The sequence below is a fragment of the Cynocephalus volans genome, chromosome 1, assembly GCF_027409185.1.
Source record: "Cynocephalus volans isolate mCynVol1 chromosome 1, mCynVol1.pri, whole genome shotgun sequence".
Classification (NCBI taxonomy): Eukaryota; Metazoa; Chordata; class Mammalia; order Dermoptera; family Cynocephalidae; genus Cynocephalus; species Cynocephalus volans.
In genome coordinates, this window is record NC_084460.1 from 247220987 (window position 1) to 247235300 (window position 14314).

General features: G+C 37.6%; 1 pseudogene; it reads right to left on the reverse strand.

The window, feature by feature from the left end:
- Positions 1 to 8776, reverse strand: part of LOC134369429 (E3 ubiquitin-protein ligase RNFT1-like) — a 74919-nt pseudogene extending 66143 nt beyond the window's left edge.
- Between the last annotated feature and the right edge of the window lie 5538 nt (positions 8777 to 14314).

A 14314-nucleotide genomic window follows, 5' to 3' on the forward strand; every position in this document is an offset into this window, starting at 1 on the left:
ACAGAAAAAACTGATTCTGACTATAAATCTGTTTCTGCTGGAAACCTTTGTCATCCTTTGCTGTCCTTGTACTTTGGGCTGACGCAGGTCAGAAAATTGAACAAATGACTCTCTGTATGGGGAGGCTATGGTATTTATTCCCTATATCTTGGCTTAAACACATAGGGTGTTTTCCTTTAGAAATTAAAAACACAATTTACATTTTGAATGAAGGATGTGACATCTAGTAGGTAATAATATTATAGCTCAGTTTAGAGTAATGTTAGTGACAGTTCAGTATGATATATTTTCTGTGAAGGGAAATTTTTTAAAATTATTTATTCCCTTATAAGTGATGTCATGTATTCAATGCACTTACTGTGCAGGAGTACCACAGTAAGAACGCAAAGTTTATTCATCAGTAAACAATAAGCAAATATACTGCTCTGAGTGTCAAATCTGCACAAGTATGTTTGCCTCACAGAAAATCAAACTGGAATTTTCTTCCTCCTCTAAATGTGAACTTCCTTATAAACAGACATAAAATAATATTAAAGGATAAATGGGAATTTTTTTTTCTTTTTGATGGTAATTTTAATTTATTTGCTTACTGATTGTTACTGTGAAAACTGTGTAAACTTGTTGCTATGTAGTATGTCATGACAGAGAACACTGGGTCTCCCTTTGCAAATCCCAGCTCTGCTACTCACTGACTGTGTGACTTGGGCAAATTACTCTGTGCCTCATTCCTGCATCTCTAACATGGGGATATTCATAGTATTTACTATGTAGATTTTAAAATGAAGATTAAATAAGCTAATACATGTAGAACACTTAAGACCAGGGCTGGCACATCATATCTCCTTAATCAACATTAGCCATATCTTAATACTACATTATTTAGGTAGTGAGAAGGGCAGAGATGCTGAAATGTAGAGATCCACCTCCTTAGTGGCATGATTTTTTATCCTTTTAAGAACTTTGTAAAGAGATCTCATGACCTCACTTTGAAACTACTCCATGATTATCAGGAAATTCTTTAGGATAACAAACACCAGTCCAGTTTTATTCTCAGAGAGATGTATCTACATGATCACTCTCTTTTCCACCATTCAAAATGATGTTCAACATTTTCTATGTAAGTGATTTGATTCTCCCACCCCATTCTCTTTGTAAAATTACTTTCAAAACCCTTTCCTCACTGACATATAGCATCTAGTCAGATCCCTGATTTTAATTTTGGTCCGAAGAGTAGAAGTGTCAAATGCTTTCTCTACCAAACAAGAGGTTTAACTTTAAACGAAATAAAATGGGAATCCAGTTATATCGCTACAGTACTGAGCCCCTTCAGTGAAATCTCCCGCCCTGAGGTGGAGTTCACACTCCTGGCAGGGTTTGCAGGCACAGGTTATGTCCTCCTTGGCTTCCTTCCTCATCTCTGCATTCAACAACACACATTCAACACACTTGAACCATTGCAAACTTTTCTCAGCTCCTCTGATGAATCATGTTTTTTCTTTCCTCCTGGTTTGCACCTTACTTCATCATGACCTCATTCACTGCTCAGGTAGCTTCGACTTTAGGCATTGTTTTCTCCAAGATGCATCTTTGACCCCTCAGCTCTGGGGCACATGCCCCTCCCTGTACTCACATGACAGCCCCTGTTATGTCAGCCCATCACACATTTTGTAATTGCTTCTTTACTTGTTTGTACCCCTTCTTGAAGCATGTATTCTACAGGATAGGAAGAATGTTTTACTAATCAACTATTTCATCCCCATCATCTAGGAACTTTGAATGATGCTATGCCAATTCTGGACCTAGCTCTTAGGAGGGGTGGTAACTTCCACTTCCTTTCTCTTAAAGCCTGTTGTTGTCTTGTAAAAGTCTGACCACCATGTTGTGAGGAAGTCCAAGCTAGGTATATGGAGCATGCCTTTTGGTGCCCTTTTTTCCACTCGAAACCAAGTGGAACCAAGGCGGCACCTATGCACAGTTTTGGATCCAGGTAAAGTGTCTCCTAGATATTAGATGCATCGGAACACATAGTAAGTGTTCAAAATACTGCTGATCAAATGAATGAGTGAGAACTTAGCTTTCAATTTCCACTGTCAGATAAATAAAAAAATTGCAGAAAGATTATCTCCATATTGAAATAACATTTCTTGTACTTTGACAAACAAAAGAAAGGGGAAAAACCTAACTTAAAGGAGTTAAGGGGCTTGCTCTCAGCTAGCTGCCAAGCAAGGGGAAAAATCCCGTCATCACTGAACTAAATTTTACTTTTGTGTTATCATTGTAGACTGGGGAAGAATGATTTTCTGGGGTCCTATTGGAAGAAATAAAATATACCTATCTAACAAAATAAGTAGTGAATTTTAAGCTAGCTATAAATATTCCAAATGAGAAATTGCCTTGAAACTGGTGATGTGTTAAAGATTTAATATAAATGATGGTTATATGTATGGTTCATAGCTAAAAAATGAGCTCATGCTCATTATACCATTTTATGGAAACATAATAGCTTTATGATACCTTTTTATTAAATATTGATTATAGTTCTGAATACTTAATAATTTCAATGAAAAAATTTCTATAAAGCCAATTTTGTTTAAAAAAATACCTCTAATGCTTCCAAGAAATCTTTGCTGAACCTTTTAAAAGTGATCTGTTTTAAAACTAATTTTTTTTTCTTTATCTTAACTGGGTTCTAACATGTGATTGAAGTAATAAACGCCACAGGTAGCCTCACCTAACATGTTAACAGTTCTCACCAACTATAAACTTCAAGCAACTCCACCTTGGGCCTGATTTATGGCCTGTGTTCTCTAACCTTAAGATAAATCTGATTGCCTGTCTTGAGATGAAATATTCATGACATTTCATAACATTCATTACCATTTTATGTTTCTTTTTAGTTGGTGTAACAACAATCCTTTCCAGCACTCTATTAAGTCTGGAAGCAACTTCGTAAATCACTAGCCCAAGTGCATGAAACCATCACTTGTTAATATCTTAGCTGCAAAACTTGCTCAAGCATAGGGGAAATTCACGCTGCCAATGAGTCTACTATTTACGTCATCCTCCTTCAACATGCTAATTTGTTTGGGAAAATTCCTGTCTGATCTCTTCTAGCTCTGGGCTTTCTAAACTTGACAACTGAAGTGAGAAATATCTGAAAGCCTTGGATAAAAATATGTTACTGTATGTAAAAAGTGCAAAATAAGTGACAGCACAAAGTTTCTTTTGTAGATTACCAGTAAATCATGTTTCCTGAACTGAAAGGAAAGGAGTCTGCGGGGGCAAGCTAGTCAGGTGAGGGGAAAATAGAAACCTCTTCCCGAACTACCATCTCAGCATGGGCTCTCCAGATTTGCTTCTAGAGCACTGGATAACTTTGGTCTCTTATTATTGTACTAGAAATTGACAAGCCTCCAAGTTGGTAATGCTGTTTATATATCTTGGTACATACTATTATATTGAGTATTTATTATTTATTATAAATTATTATTTATTATAAAATTGAATAATTTTAAAGAGGTCAAAGGCACAGTTCCTGATTTAAAGGAACTATGTCTTTTCAATTTCAAGAATCAAATATTCTTCTGTGTTATGTTGTTTGAAAATATGCTAATAAAATATCTAATGTTTATCATATAAAGATTAAACCTGGAAATTTAAAATTAAAAGACAGTGATTCATATTATGCTGTTTTAAAGTTTTCCTACATTTCTTGGAATCAAGACTTAGTCATATTCAAAAGGAAGAATAAGCAGCCAAATTGGGCATATAGTGGATCTTTTAATGAATTTGGTGGTTTGTTATAACTGGGGATATTATATTTAGGAAAAATTGGAGTTCAGCAATCGGGGTAAATGGTGGTACTGATAGCAAAGGGAGATTGAAAAATTAAGAAATAACGCAGGGGTCAGACAATTTTTATCATGATGGGAAGTGTACTGACAAATAACCAGCAAGTCCTTCGTTGCCTATTATATCTTTACCGTGGGATAGTTCAGTTCAGAGACTAATGGGAAAGCCATTTTAAACCTCTTAATTGCTAACTGTTTTTACATCCATCCCACTCAGAGGATGCTACATAGAAGCCAGATGGCGGCAAATGTTATTCTGGTTTATAAGTGTGGAGATTTTTGTCTCACTGCCAAAGCCATTGTCAAAATGTCCTATATCAAAACAAAACAAAAAATAAAATCCTCTGTTTTCCAAACTTCTGAAAATTCCACAATAGCAGTAAAACACCAACCCCCCCCCACCCCCCATGTAGGTTTTGGCAGCTAAAAGGAAAAATTATCCGTCCCTAAGCAGCTTGTTGTCTGAACTAACTGAGCAGTGGGGCAGCCAAAAAAGGAAATGTATCATTGAGAAGCTCATGAATTTTCAAACAAGCGGCCTTTAAAATTCAGAACCGCTCTTAAGGGGCCAAGTTGAATGGGCTTGGCACAGAAATCAGCCACTCAGAGGATCACGCGACTTAGAAGGGACTTAAAAAATGCTAACTATATTCACCCTCAGGCAAACAGAAGGCGGCACCTATGCACAGTTTTGGATCCAGGTAAAGTGTCTCCTAGATATTAGATGCATCGGATCAAAGGCAAATTTACCTTGAATAGTATAAAGAAATACCATAATAAAGCAGAGGTAAATGATTTCAGCCAACACATGCTGGTACTGACCAGCAACAGAAATAGTGACAGTAAATTCATTGTTTCTTAGAATTAAAAAGAAAAAAACCCCACTCCATTCTAAAATTATTTTAAAACTGAAAGATATATAGTTGGAAGTGAATTTCTGACAAATGGGTGTTATTAATTTACAAATTTCAGGGTGAAATCTTTCTAAATTCTACGATATAGTAAATTCAGGTCTCCTAGGTCCTCATTCAGGTCCTAATCTATGTTCTTATCATTTCTCCAGCATTGGTGTGTTTTCATTTTTTTGTAAAATAATTATCAACTTAAAATAAAGGAGGATTTTCCAGAGGGTGAATTAGAAGAGATTTTTGGTTTAAAGCCTTAAAAAAGCAAAATAAGTTTCTTACGTTGTCAGGCGATATTAACATATAATACAGTGAGAAGTCATTCCTGTTATTAGCGTTACCTTAACTCCCTTCCTTATCATATTGCTCTTTGAGTGTTGCTTGTACATATTCTGCTTTACTTTCTACCTCTCCATGTTTCTCAATTTTTGATTTCTATTAGTTGTGTTGGAGTGTTGGAGGTTGTTGTCAGGTGGGTTCTCTAGAAGCAGATAATGAAATGGTGTTTGGAAATGTAAAACGTTTATTAGGGATAAGTACCTATGAAGGAAAGGGGTGGAAGCCGGATTGGCAGAGGGAGAAGCTGGATAGTGATACATGGCTGGCAATGCCTTAGCCAAACAGTAAGAGTCTCTGGAGCAAGTACTGCTCCTTAGAGGTCCATCACTGGGCCATCACTGGATGCATGCTTCCCCAAGGAGGGATGTAACATGAGGCAGACAGCACTTTGTAGCTGAGGCAGTTTCTGATGAGGCTGACAGTTGGAGGCTATGTGCTGACCCCACTCACAACACCTGGTCAACAAGTATTTCCGAGAAGAGAGATTGGATGATGCATGTCTGGTTCTACCACATAGGTCAAGGAACAAGTTGAAGGCATGGGTCTGCACAGTCAAGAGACCCAGAGAGCAAGGAGATTAGAAAACAAAGGCTAAAACGCATCACTAGGAGACTAGGGAGCATGAGTCAGGAGCACAGGCTCAGGCCCTAAACCAGAGCATTTTACCAAGAAAATCTCCAGATTCAGGAAGGAGTTTGATTAACTGATACAAGCACCAAGCAACAGGTAAGAATTTTGAACTTTTCCTAAGTTCTAGGAGAGAATTTTCATACTGCACCAAAATTCTAGTTTCCATGTCTTTGCAGCTGAAAGTTGGCGACTGGTCTGAAAGTGAAGGTGGGTCTGATTTCCTAGATGAAGGCAATTAAAAAATGCTCCCAAAATTGTTAATTTACTTCTAACTCAAATTCACTTGAGTTTACAAGTTTAAGTTTACCTTTATTCTATGGATATTGAGGATCTTCCATGAATCTTTAAAAAAACCCCAAAATCCATGAATTTGAATTCAGAAATTATACAGTTTTTGATTCTTCAGTGATTGTGAATTGCAATTACTTTATTAACAATGTCTTTTCTTCTTTCTAGGATAATATCTTTATTATCTTTAATGAAAAAAAATATATGTCAGTTTACCATTAATTAATGTATTTAACAAATTTGAGTCTCTCCTATGCCTTTGCCAGGTTCTGTGTTAGGTAGTTGAGTTAAATCAGTCAAACAAAGATCTCTGCCTTTGTAGGCCTTCATTGTAAGCAAACAGTAAACAAAAGAATAAATAATATGAACAAATGAAAAGTAGATCAGGATTAAAGGAGTTGGAAGTGTAGTAGAAGTAGAAGAAAGGAGTTCAGTGTTTTAGAGGGTGGTCAAGATAGGTCTCTTTGAGATGTTGCTATTTGAGCAAAGTCTTAAAGGTAGTGATGTCAATAGGCATCCTGGTAGTACGATCTTCTAGTGCAGATGCCTTAAAACTAGAGTCTTCCCGGTGTGTGCAAGGGACAGTAAAGAGAGTGTAAAGAGCTGTGGCTGGAGAGGTGTGAGGGAGTGGTAGAGGAGGTCAGCACAGTAAGAGAGGTGAGTGGGTGAAGAGATGGTGTAAAACTTGGGCTGAAAGGCATAGCCATTGAAGTTTTGCATAGAGGAGGTTTGCCATCTGATACTCACCCTGGCTGCTCTTGGAGAATAAACTGGATGGGATGGGGAAGCAAGGGAAGAAAAAGGTGACCAGTTACAAGGCTGGTTCAGTAATGCAGGTAAACAAGAAATTCCCTTCCTTTTTACTGTAGACTGACAAAACTAAAAAACCCAGTAACAGCATTGCTACTGCTCTTTCTGGACTTAAATCTAACACTGAAAGCCAGCAAAGGAACTGAGCTTTGAGATAAATTTTCTATTGGGTAACTTGTTCTTTCAGGACTAAAAAGTAACATGAAATACCAAAGAGCATGTCTTTCTCCTTTGTACTGCTCTGCGGCATTTCAGGATCTGAGAAGACTATTCTAGTCTTGAGGTTTACATAGCGTTACACCCGGAATCCTGGCCAACCATTCCCAGTGCAGCTTTTGTCCTCCGAACTGATTTTTGAAGCTGAAATACCCAGTGGGACACAGGACTTTTTGTCTTTTTTTTTTCTTTCTATAAAACAACACATTCAAGAAGGCTAAATAACAGCTACGACATCAGCAAAGAAAGAAAGGGACGTGTCATATTTGAAACAACGGTTGGCTGAAGGAATGCGTTAAGTGTGGAGTTTGACAGAAGCAAAGAAAAGCTGGAGGAAATAAAGCCTCCCGGGAGACTGGACAGATCACAGCTCAGCCAGTTCAGGAAACAGGGAAATGAAGACAGCTCTGTCCTGGACAGTCACAAGCCCCGCCTGGGGTGCATCCCCCAAAGTACAATAGCCTAACACTTTTCCACTCGTGATACATAGGCATTCTGAAATCAGGGTTCGATTCTAAGACTCTCTTCTTGTGGAACTAAAACTTCTTTTTTTAAAAAAGTTTATTTATTTATTAATATTACTTTTTTTCTTCTTTTTATATTCTATGATGTTGTTGCAGAGCAGTTGGCAGGAAGGAGGAGAGGGGAAAGGAGAAGGAAATGGGGTGGGAGAAGGATGAAGGAGGAGGGGTGGGGTTGAGGCCTGTGGCAGCCCCCTCATTCCTGCAGGGGAGAGCAGGGGGCTTCCAGTGGTGGCTTGGTCATTGCTGGGCTGGGTGCAGATGTCAGGGGGTGTGGCTGAAGCCTTTGTGCCCTGCCCCCCCAGCTTGGGAGCCCAGGGTCTTCCTGCTGTAGCTGGATGGTCATCGCTGGGCTGGTGCGAGTGTCAGGGGGGTGTGGCCAAGACCCTCAGCCCAGACCTAAAAATTCTTAAAAGTAGTTTTTGGTAAAGCTTCTTTAGATACCAATTGTGCTGATCTTTACCTTTTGCCACCTATTTGAAAAAGTATTATATTTGACCATAAAAGACCTTGTGTGTGGCCCTCTACAATTTTTCATTTTATTTGATGGGCAAAAGAATCCTGCTTGCGTGTGTGTGTGTGCGTGTGTGTGTGCGCGTGTGTGTATTCTCCTCCCACCCAGCATAAAAATTTTCTGGATTCTGGTAATTTCATGTTCTTTAAATACAAAGTTATTTTTGCAGCTAAAAATCTCAGTGTTGATGGGTAAGTGGCAAGTAGAAGGCCCTGTTAGCTTGGGGATTCATTACTTTTCTCTGTTGTCAGATGCCACCTGCCATGTTTTCAATTACTCCACCTGACTTGTGGAAATCCTGCATCCTGCATCTGACACAGGACCCTCAAATTACCACTGACATTGTAAACACTGATACCATTACATCTACTTGAAGGAAAGAAAAGTAATGAATGTGAATGTTTTACCTCCTCTGCTGGTTGATCAATCCCATGTAAATTGCCCCACAACGCAAATTCCATTTTAGCTGGCTTTCTCTGACACGGCTGTGGCGTGGAAAGGGAGGAGAAGATACTATTTTGTTATTGCCAAGTGGAGGTAGATATCTAGTTTCCCCATTTGGTCTTCATTGGCACCTGAGGCAAGGGTTCTTTGTTACTTCTCGGTGGAGGCAGGAGTTCTGGTTCCCATGGGGTCCCACTGGCACTGCAGTGCTGTCAGCCTCAACACCACTGGGCAATGAGGAACGTCTTGACACTCCATGGGGCTCCACTGATAGCACTCAAGCAGGAATATGGAGAGGCACCTCATTACTTCTGGGTGGGAGCAGAAGTTCTGGAGACCATCAAGTATGGTCTCCTCCTACACTGTGTGGAGGTGACCTCATTACCAGCTTGTGGAGATGAAAGTCCCAGTTCTCTATTTGGCCTTCTTTGGCCTCACCCTGGTAGAAGTTTGGGGACATCTCATGACAGCCTCATGAAGGAAAAAGTCTAAACTCTCCACTCATCCTTTGCAGCTATTGGTGGGGGCATGGAGAGTGAGGCCACAGTTTTTCTCTATGGTGCTTGGAGTAAAGAAATTATTATCTAAAAGTTTTCTGTCTTGCTGGGTTGGCTATTTCCTGGTTATTTGGTTAGAGAGAGAAGGCATTTGTTGGGGCTGTCTTTGTCTGTGCCCATGGGCATATGCAGGTTGTTAGCTTTTCTAGCTCCAAATTGGGATAAATGAGGAAAAAGGAAACCCAGGGAATTCACTGCCATGTCATTCCTTGGATCCCGAGGTGGTCCTGGCTGGTTAGCCTTCTTTCCAACTTTCAGTCTTTCTGTGCTTTTATAGATAATGTCCAGTGTTTTGTTGTACTTAGAGGGAAGAGGAGAAGTGTGTCTACTTCATGTTCTTGGAAGAAGTCTGTGCTCTACTTTTGATAGCTAAAATGTGCTGCATTACCTAATCTTCATCCATGCCTTAGCAAAGACTCAGAAATCCACAACAGATGGACCACATGGATGGTGACATTTTCATCCAACCTGCCAATGCCATTTTTAGAACAATGTCCAGGCTGGGGCGGTCATGGTTTGGCATTCAACTCATACTTATTGAGTATCAGCTGTGTGCCAGGCACTGTTTTAGGAACTGAGAATACAAATCAAAGAAAAGTTATCACAGATGATGTGTTCCTGCTGTTCCCAAGTTATTTGAAATTAGTGTCATATTCAATGTGTGAGTATAAGGTGGAACAACTACCTATACCTGTCCCCATCCTAAACCCAACCTAGAAATTGCAGGTGTACTATCTCTTTTATTCATAGAGTTCGGACATCTATTCTCACTGTGAACTTGAAGTTCAAGCCCTCTGAGACCTGCACAGAGCAGGATCATCATATCTATAATCTCATCACACTATTTAGAGTGAAAAATAGCAATATCTCATCAATCTTCACTTTACTAATCCTACAGAGCCAAGGCTCTTTTCTAGGGCACCTTTCATCAAGTTCATATGAAATGTAGGTATGCAACCAACTTTCAGAAGCCCTTTTTACTTTGGAGGTCTGTGCAACACATTCCTGGGATGGTTTCTCATAAATGCTGTATCCTATCTGTTTCTTTCCATTTCCCATTCCCACTATCCCTTTGAATACTTCCAGTTCTTCATCTATCCCTCTCTTTCATGGCCACATCCACAAGGAGCACCACTTCTTTGCCTGCCCCAGGTGTATAGTCAGTGAATGTGATATCTCTGGAAGTGGCTTAATTGTGAGATGTATACTGGGGGTGTGAAAGTGACATGGGAGCCCAGGAACTTTATCCCACACAATATTTTGATCTTATACATCCTCATGATACCAAAATCTTATACTAGTTGGATATAACTATCAGGGGAAATAAGGAAGAATGGGTAGTATCAGATGTTGGGTGAAAGGAGCTGCACTTTTTAATCTGGCGGTAGTGCCATAGCATGATTAGGCCCTTGCAGGAGGTTGTATAGCAATGAAATACAGTCCATGTGACTTAGTCAGAGCCAGCCATGTTTATGCTTCCAAAGAGGTGCACAGTCCAATATAATAGCCACAAATGTTTATTTAAATTTAAATTAGTTACATTGGTTTTAAGAATTCATTTCTTTAGTTGCACTTTTCATATTTCAGTGCTCAAATGTCATGTGGATAAGGCACCATAATGAATGCTGAAGGGTAGAACTCTCCATTATCACAGAAATTTCTCTTGGATGGTACTTCTATAGAGTGTTCTTGTTAATTTCTGCTGTCTTGTTCCCATCTAAGCCTTTGACTTTTGCCTTTCTTAGATGTAGAATTTCCCATTTTTTGTGTATTCTAAGCCTTTGACTTTTGCCTTTCTTGGATGTAGAATTTCCCATTTTGTGTTTTCCTATTTGACCTTGAAGACCTGTCCTGCTGCTCTCCCTTTTGCCCAGCTTCTGTTCTGGCACCAACCTTTGTTTTGAAGAATTATTGTCAACTCTTGCTAAAAATTTGACCTCTGATCTCTCCCTTCGGTTTTGGATTTGTGTCTTAGTACATAATGTTCTCAATCTGCTAACACCTGAGCTAGGACATTTAGTTCCTCATTTGGCCTTAGCACCTAGTCTTCCCTTTTCTCCCAACTCTCTCAGTCAGGTTACCCTAGAATTTTAGTCTAAAGCTTTTCTGTTCTGGACACATATATTCTGTTGTTAACTCACTGGTTCTCATAATGTTGTAGTTTTTTTAAAAAAAATAATTAATTGATTAATTAAATTATTTTTTTTTAGAGATCTGGAATTGAATGTAGTAATGTTTTATTTGTGTGCTATAACTGGGCTTAATTCGTAGACAATATTGTAAAAAAGTTTTCAAAATGTGGTTATGCCAAATAGCCAATACTTTTTGATGTTGTGAGAGGAAAAAATGGATGTGGGGGCTTATTTATAGTAATAGCTATTTTGAAGAATGCTAGGACATAAATTCCATATGATAAAGTTTGTGAAACTTTTCCTGCTATGCTTGGAGCAATGGTGCACACGATTTAAAAACTACAAAATACTCTGAACTATTGGCTTAATATTAGTTGGTAGTGCTTCCATCCACAGAAACATTTCTTAACTAAACTAGCAATAAATTCAGCTTCATGAAATTTGAAAATAAAAAATTCAAATTCTGCAATTAATTCCATTTTAAAAAAAGATCAATTCAACATGACTTTAGTGATTATGTACAAAAATGTTAGTTGCTTTTTAGTTTTTTTTTTTTTTTCTTGACATTAACTTCTCATTTTAAGATGCACAGAGAAAGATTGCTAAGGGAGGAATCCTGTAATAAAGTGAATACAGAAGCAAAAGAGAACCAATTAAAGGAGGTAAGTTATTAGGAAATGTAATCAATCCTCAATTATCTAAGGACTTACCAGTTCATGTATGTATTTCTTCATCTGTTAGGGAATTGTAGAAAAAAAGAGCAAAATGGAATTTTTATCACTAATTAAAGCCAGCCTAAAACTTAATTGCATCACTACGTTTGGTGCTTTTCACAAAGTGGGCACTTAAAAAAAACTTATGAATTTGTAGATAAAGGGAAGTTAGACCACCGAAGATTAAAATCAGTGAGCGGATTTAAAATGCTTCCTTTGTTGAAAGCATGGTACTAAGGATTCCACAGAAAATAGAAAATAATTTATAAATCCTAAGCAAAAAAATAGATGTTAAGAAGTGTTTCAAAAGTGAATAAAAAACAACAGTGCTTATGATATTTTTATACAGCTTTATGAAATAGCTTATATAATATACACACATGGTTGGATAGTTAAATATTAAAAATATTCTTCAAAGGCATACTTATAGGACATTAGAAAATTTTGGTTTTTAATGAATAATAACTGATATTTTGTGAGTACCTCTAACAAAACCCAATTTCATAAAAATGACATTAAACTTTTAAGACTTTTTTCCTTGAATCACAATTGAAACCTTACAGTTAGGATATCATGTAAAAACTTTTGTAAATAGTGGACTGAATTCTGTGTTCATATTTCCACACGTCCAGAAACTTGTCTATTGGAAAATGTGCATGTTGAAGCCATTAAATTGAGTTGTTATTCAAACAGCTTCTGTTGGATCCCAAAACCAAAATCAAAAGCATGACTAAACATTTATTTTCAACTTACAGTAAATCTAAAGTAATTATTTTATCTACATTAAAAATGGGAGAAAATTTGACCAAGTAAATTGTTTTGAGAATCCCTATTTTATGTATTTGGGCAGGCCCCCTACACCGCCATAGAAGTTTTCTATTTTTCTCATTTGAACTTTAAATATATAGGCTTATGCTTGCATTTTATTTTTTGTTTCTGTAGGTAGAGGCAGATGTATGCTTTGGTGATTTTTATTCTATCGAAGTTCCCCTTCTTTAAAATTGCCCTTTAGTTGGAGCTCACATGCCTCACCATGAACACCCAACTCAGGAGCCGACAAGCTACAGGTGAGGCAACTGAGAATGTGGTCAGTACATGATAGCGAGTCCTTAAAATAGCTGCCTGGGGTGAGAGCTGAGGACAGTGTGGCCACTGGTGGGTCACGGTTAAGCCTAGAACGCTGGTAAGAGGGAGAGAGTGGAGACACGGGTGATCTCTGGGAGACACAGAGAGATGCCGTGGTTCCTGCCCTTCCACTTCTACTTCTGAGATCCCTGCGGTGGCAGTTCTTCATTTCTTGTCTTTGAATGCCCATGGAATTTGCATGTTTACCTTTACGTTAAGCCCCGTTTTATTAAGCTGGACTTAGAGGCTTTCTATTCCTTGCAGTTGAATATACACTTTCTAAAACATAGGTTTTTACATTTTTCCTGGAATATTTATCTTAATGTAGCTATTTTTATTTTTTAGTTTAACCTATAGCTGTTATTTAATCACATTGGATCTCATTGTTTCTAATTAATTTATACCAAATTAGATTATTACAACTTGAACTCTGAAGGTTTTCTTTACCACTTAGTATTTATTTTTTGGAGTTTTATACTATATTTTGATTTCTAAATTGTATAATAGTCCTTTAAATAATTTTTCCTTACAAATAATATAAAACAACAACAAACTTAAAGACATTTTCTGATTCTGAAGCTTGTAAGTGTCACAGGTCATACTTTTGTTATCTCGAATCATTAGATATTTTTAGTGTTGCTGATACTTTATTAGATGAGACAAAAATCAATGCCTCTGTGTCATCAATACAAGTCAGTTATATCTGTCTATTCAACATCACGTAATAAGATAATTAATGAGATTTCCCCCTTTCTTTATCAGACTTAGAGTAAGTATAAATCTCTGTTTTCTACCTAACAATTTTATCTTTAGGATTAAAGGTGTATAGAGTTCAGTATGTAATATTTCACCGTATACAACATGGATTAATGTCATACTCCCTAAGACTAAACCCAAGTGGGGTATTCAGGTTTTAAGATTAAAAAAAAAAAAAAAAAAAAAACCCAACAAAAACTCTAGACCAAAGTAGCACAGATCATTGCTGTTAAAGCCTAAACTCAATTATTTTTATTCATTAAACATTTACAGTAAGAAATGGATTATTTTGAAAGGTCAGCATTCCATATAAATGGGACACGAACAATAACTCCATTCTTTCCCTAAAGACTACATTTGAGCTATGTGAATTTATCCTTCACTTTAAAACTAGGTCAGCAATTCCGCACCAGGAACAGTAGTACTCAGGAGAGTAGCAAACTTTTCTCAACTTGGGTTGGATTTAAATTAAACCAAAACTTTGCAGAGACTGTCTTTTTGAAAGAGAATAGG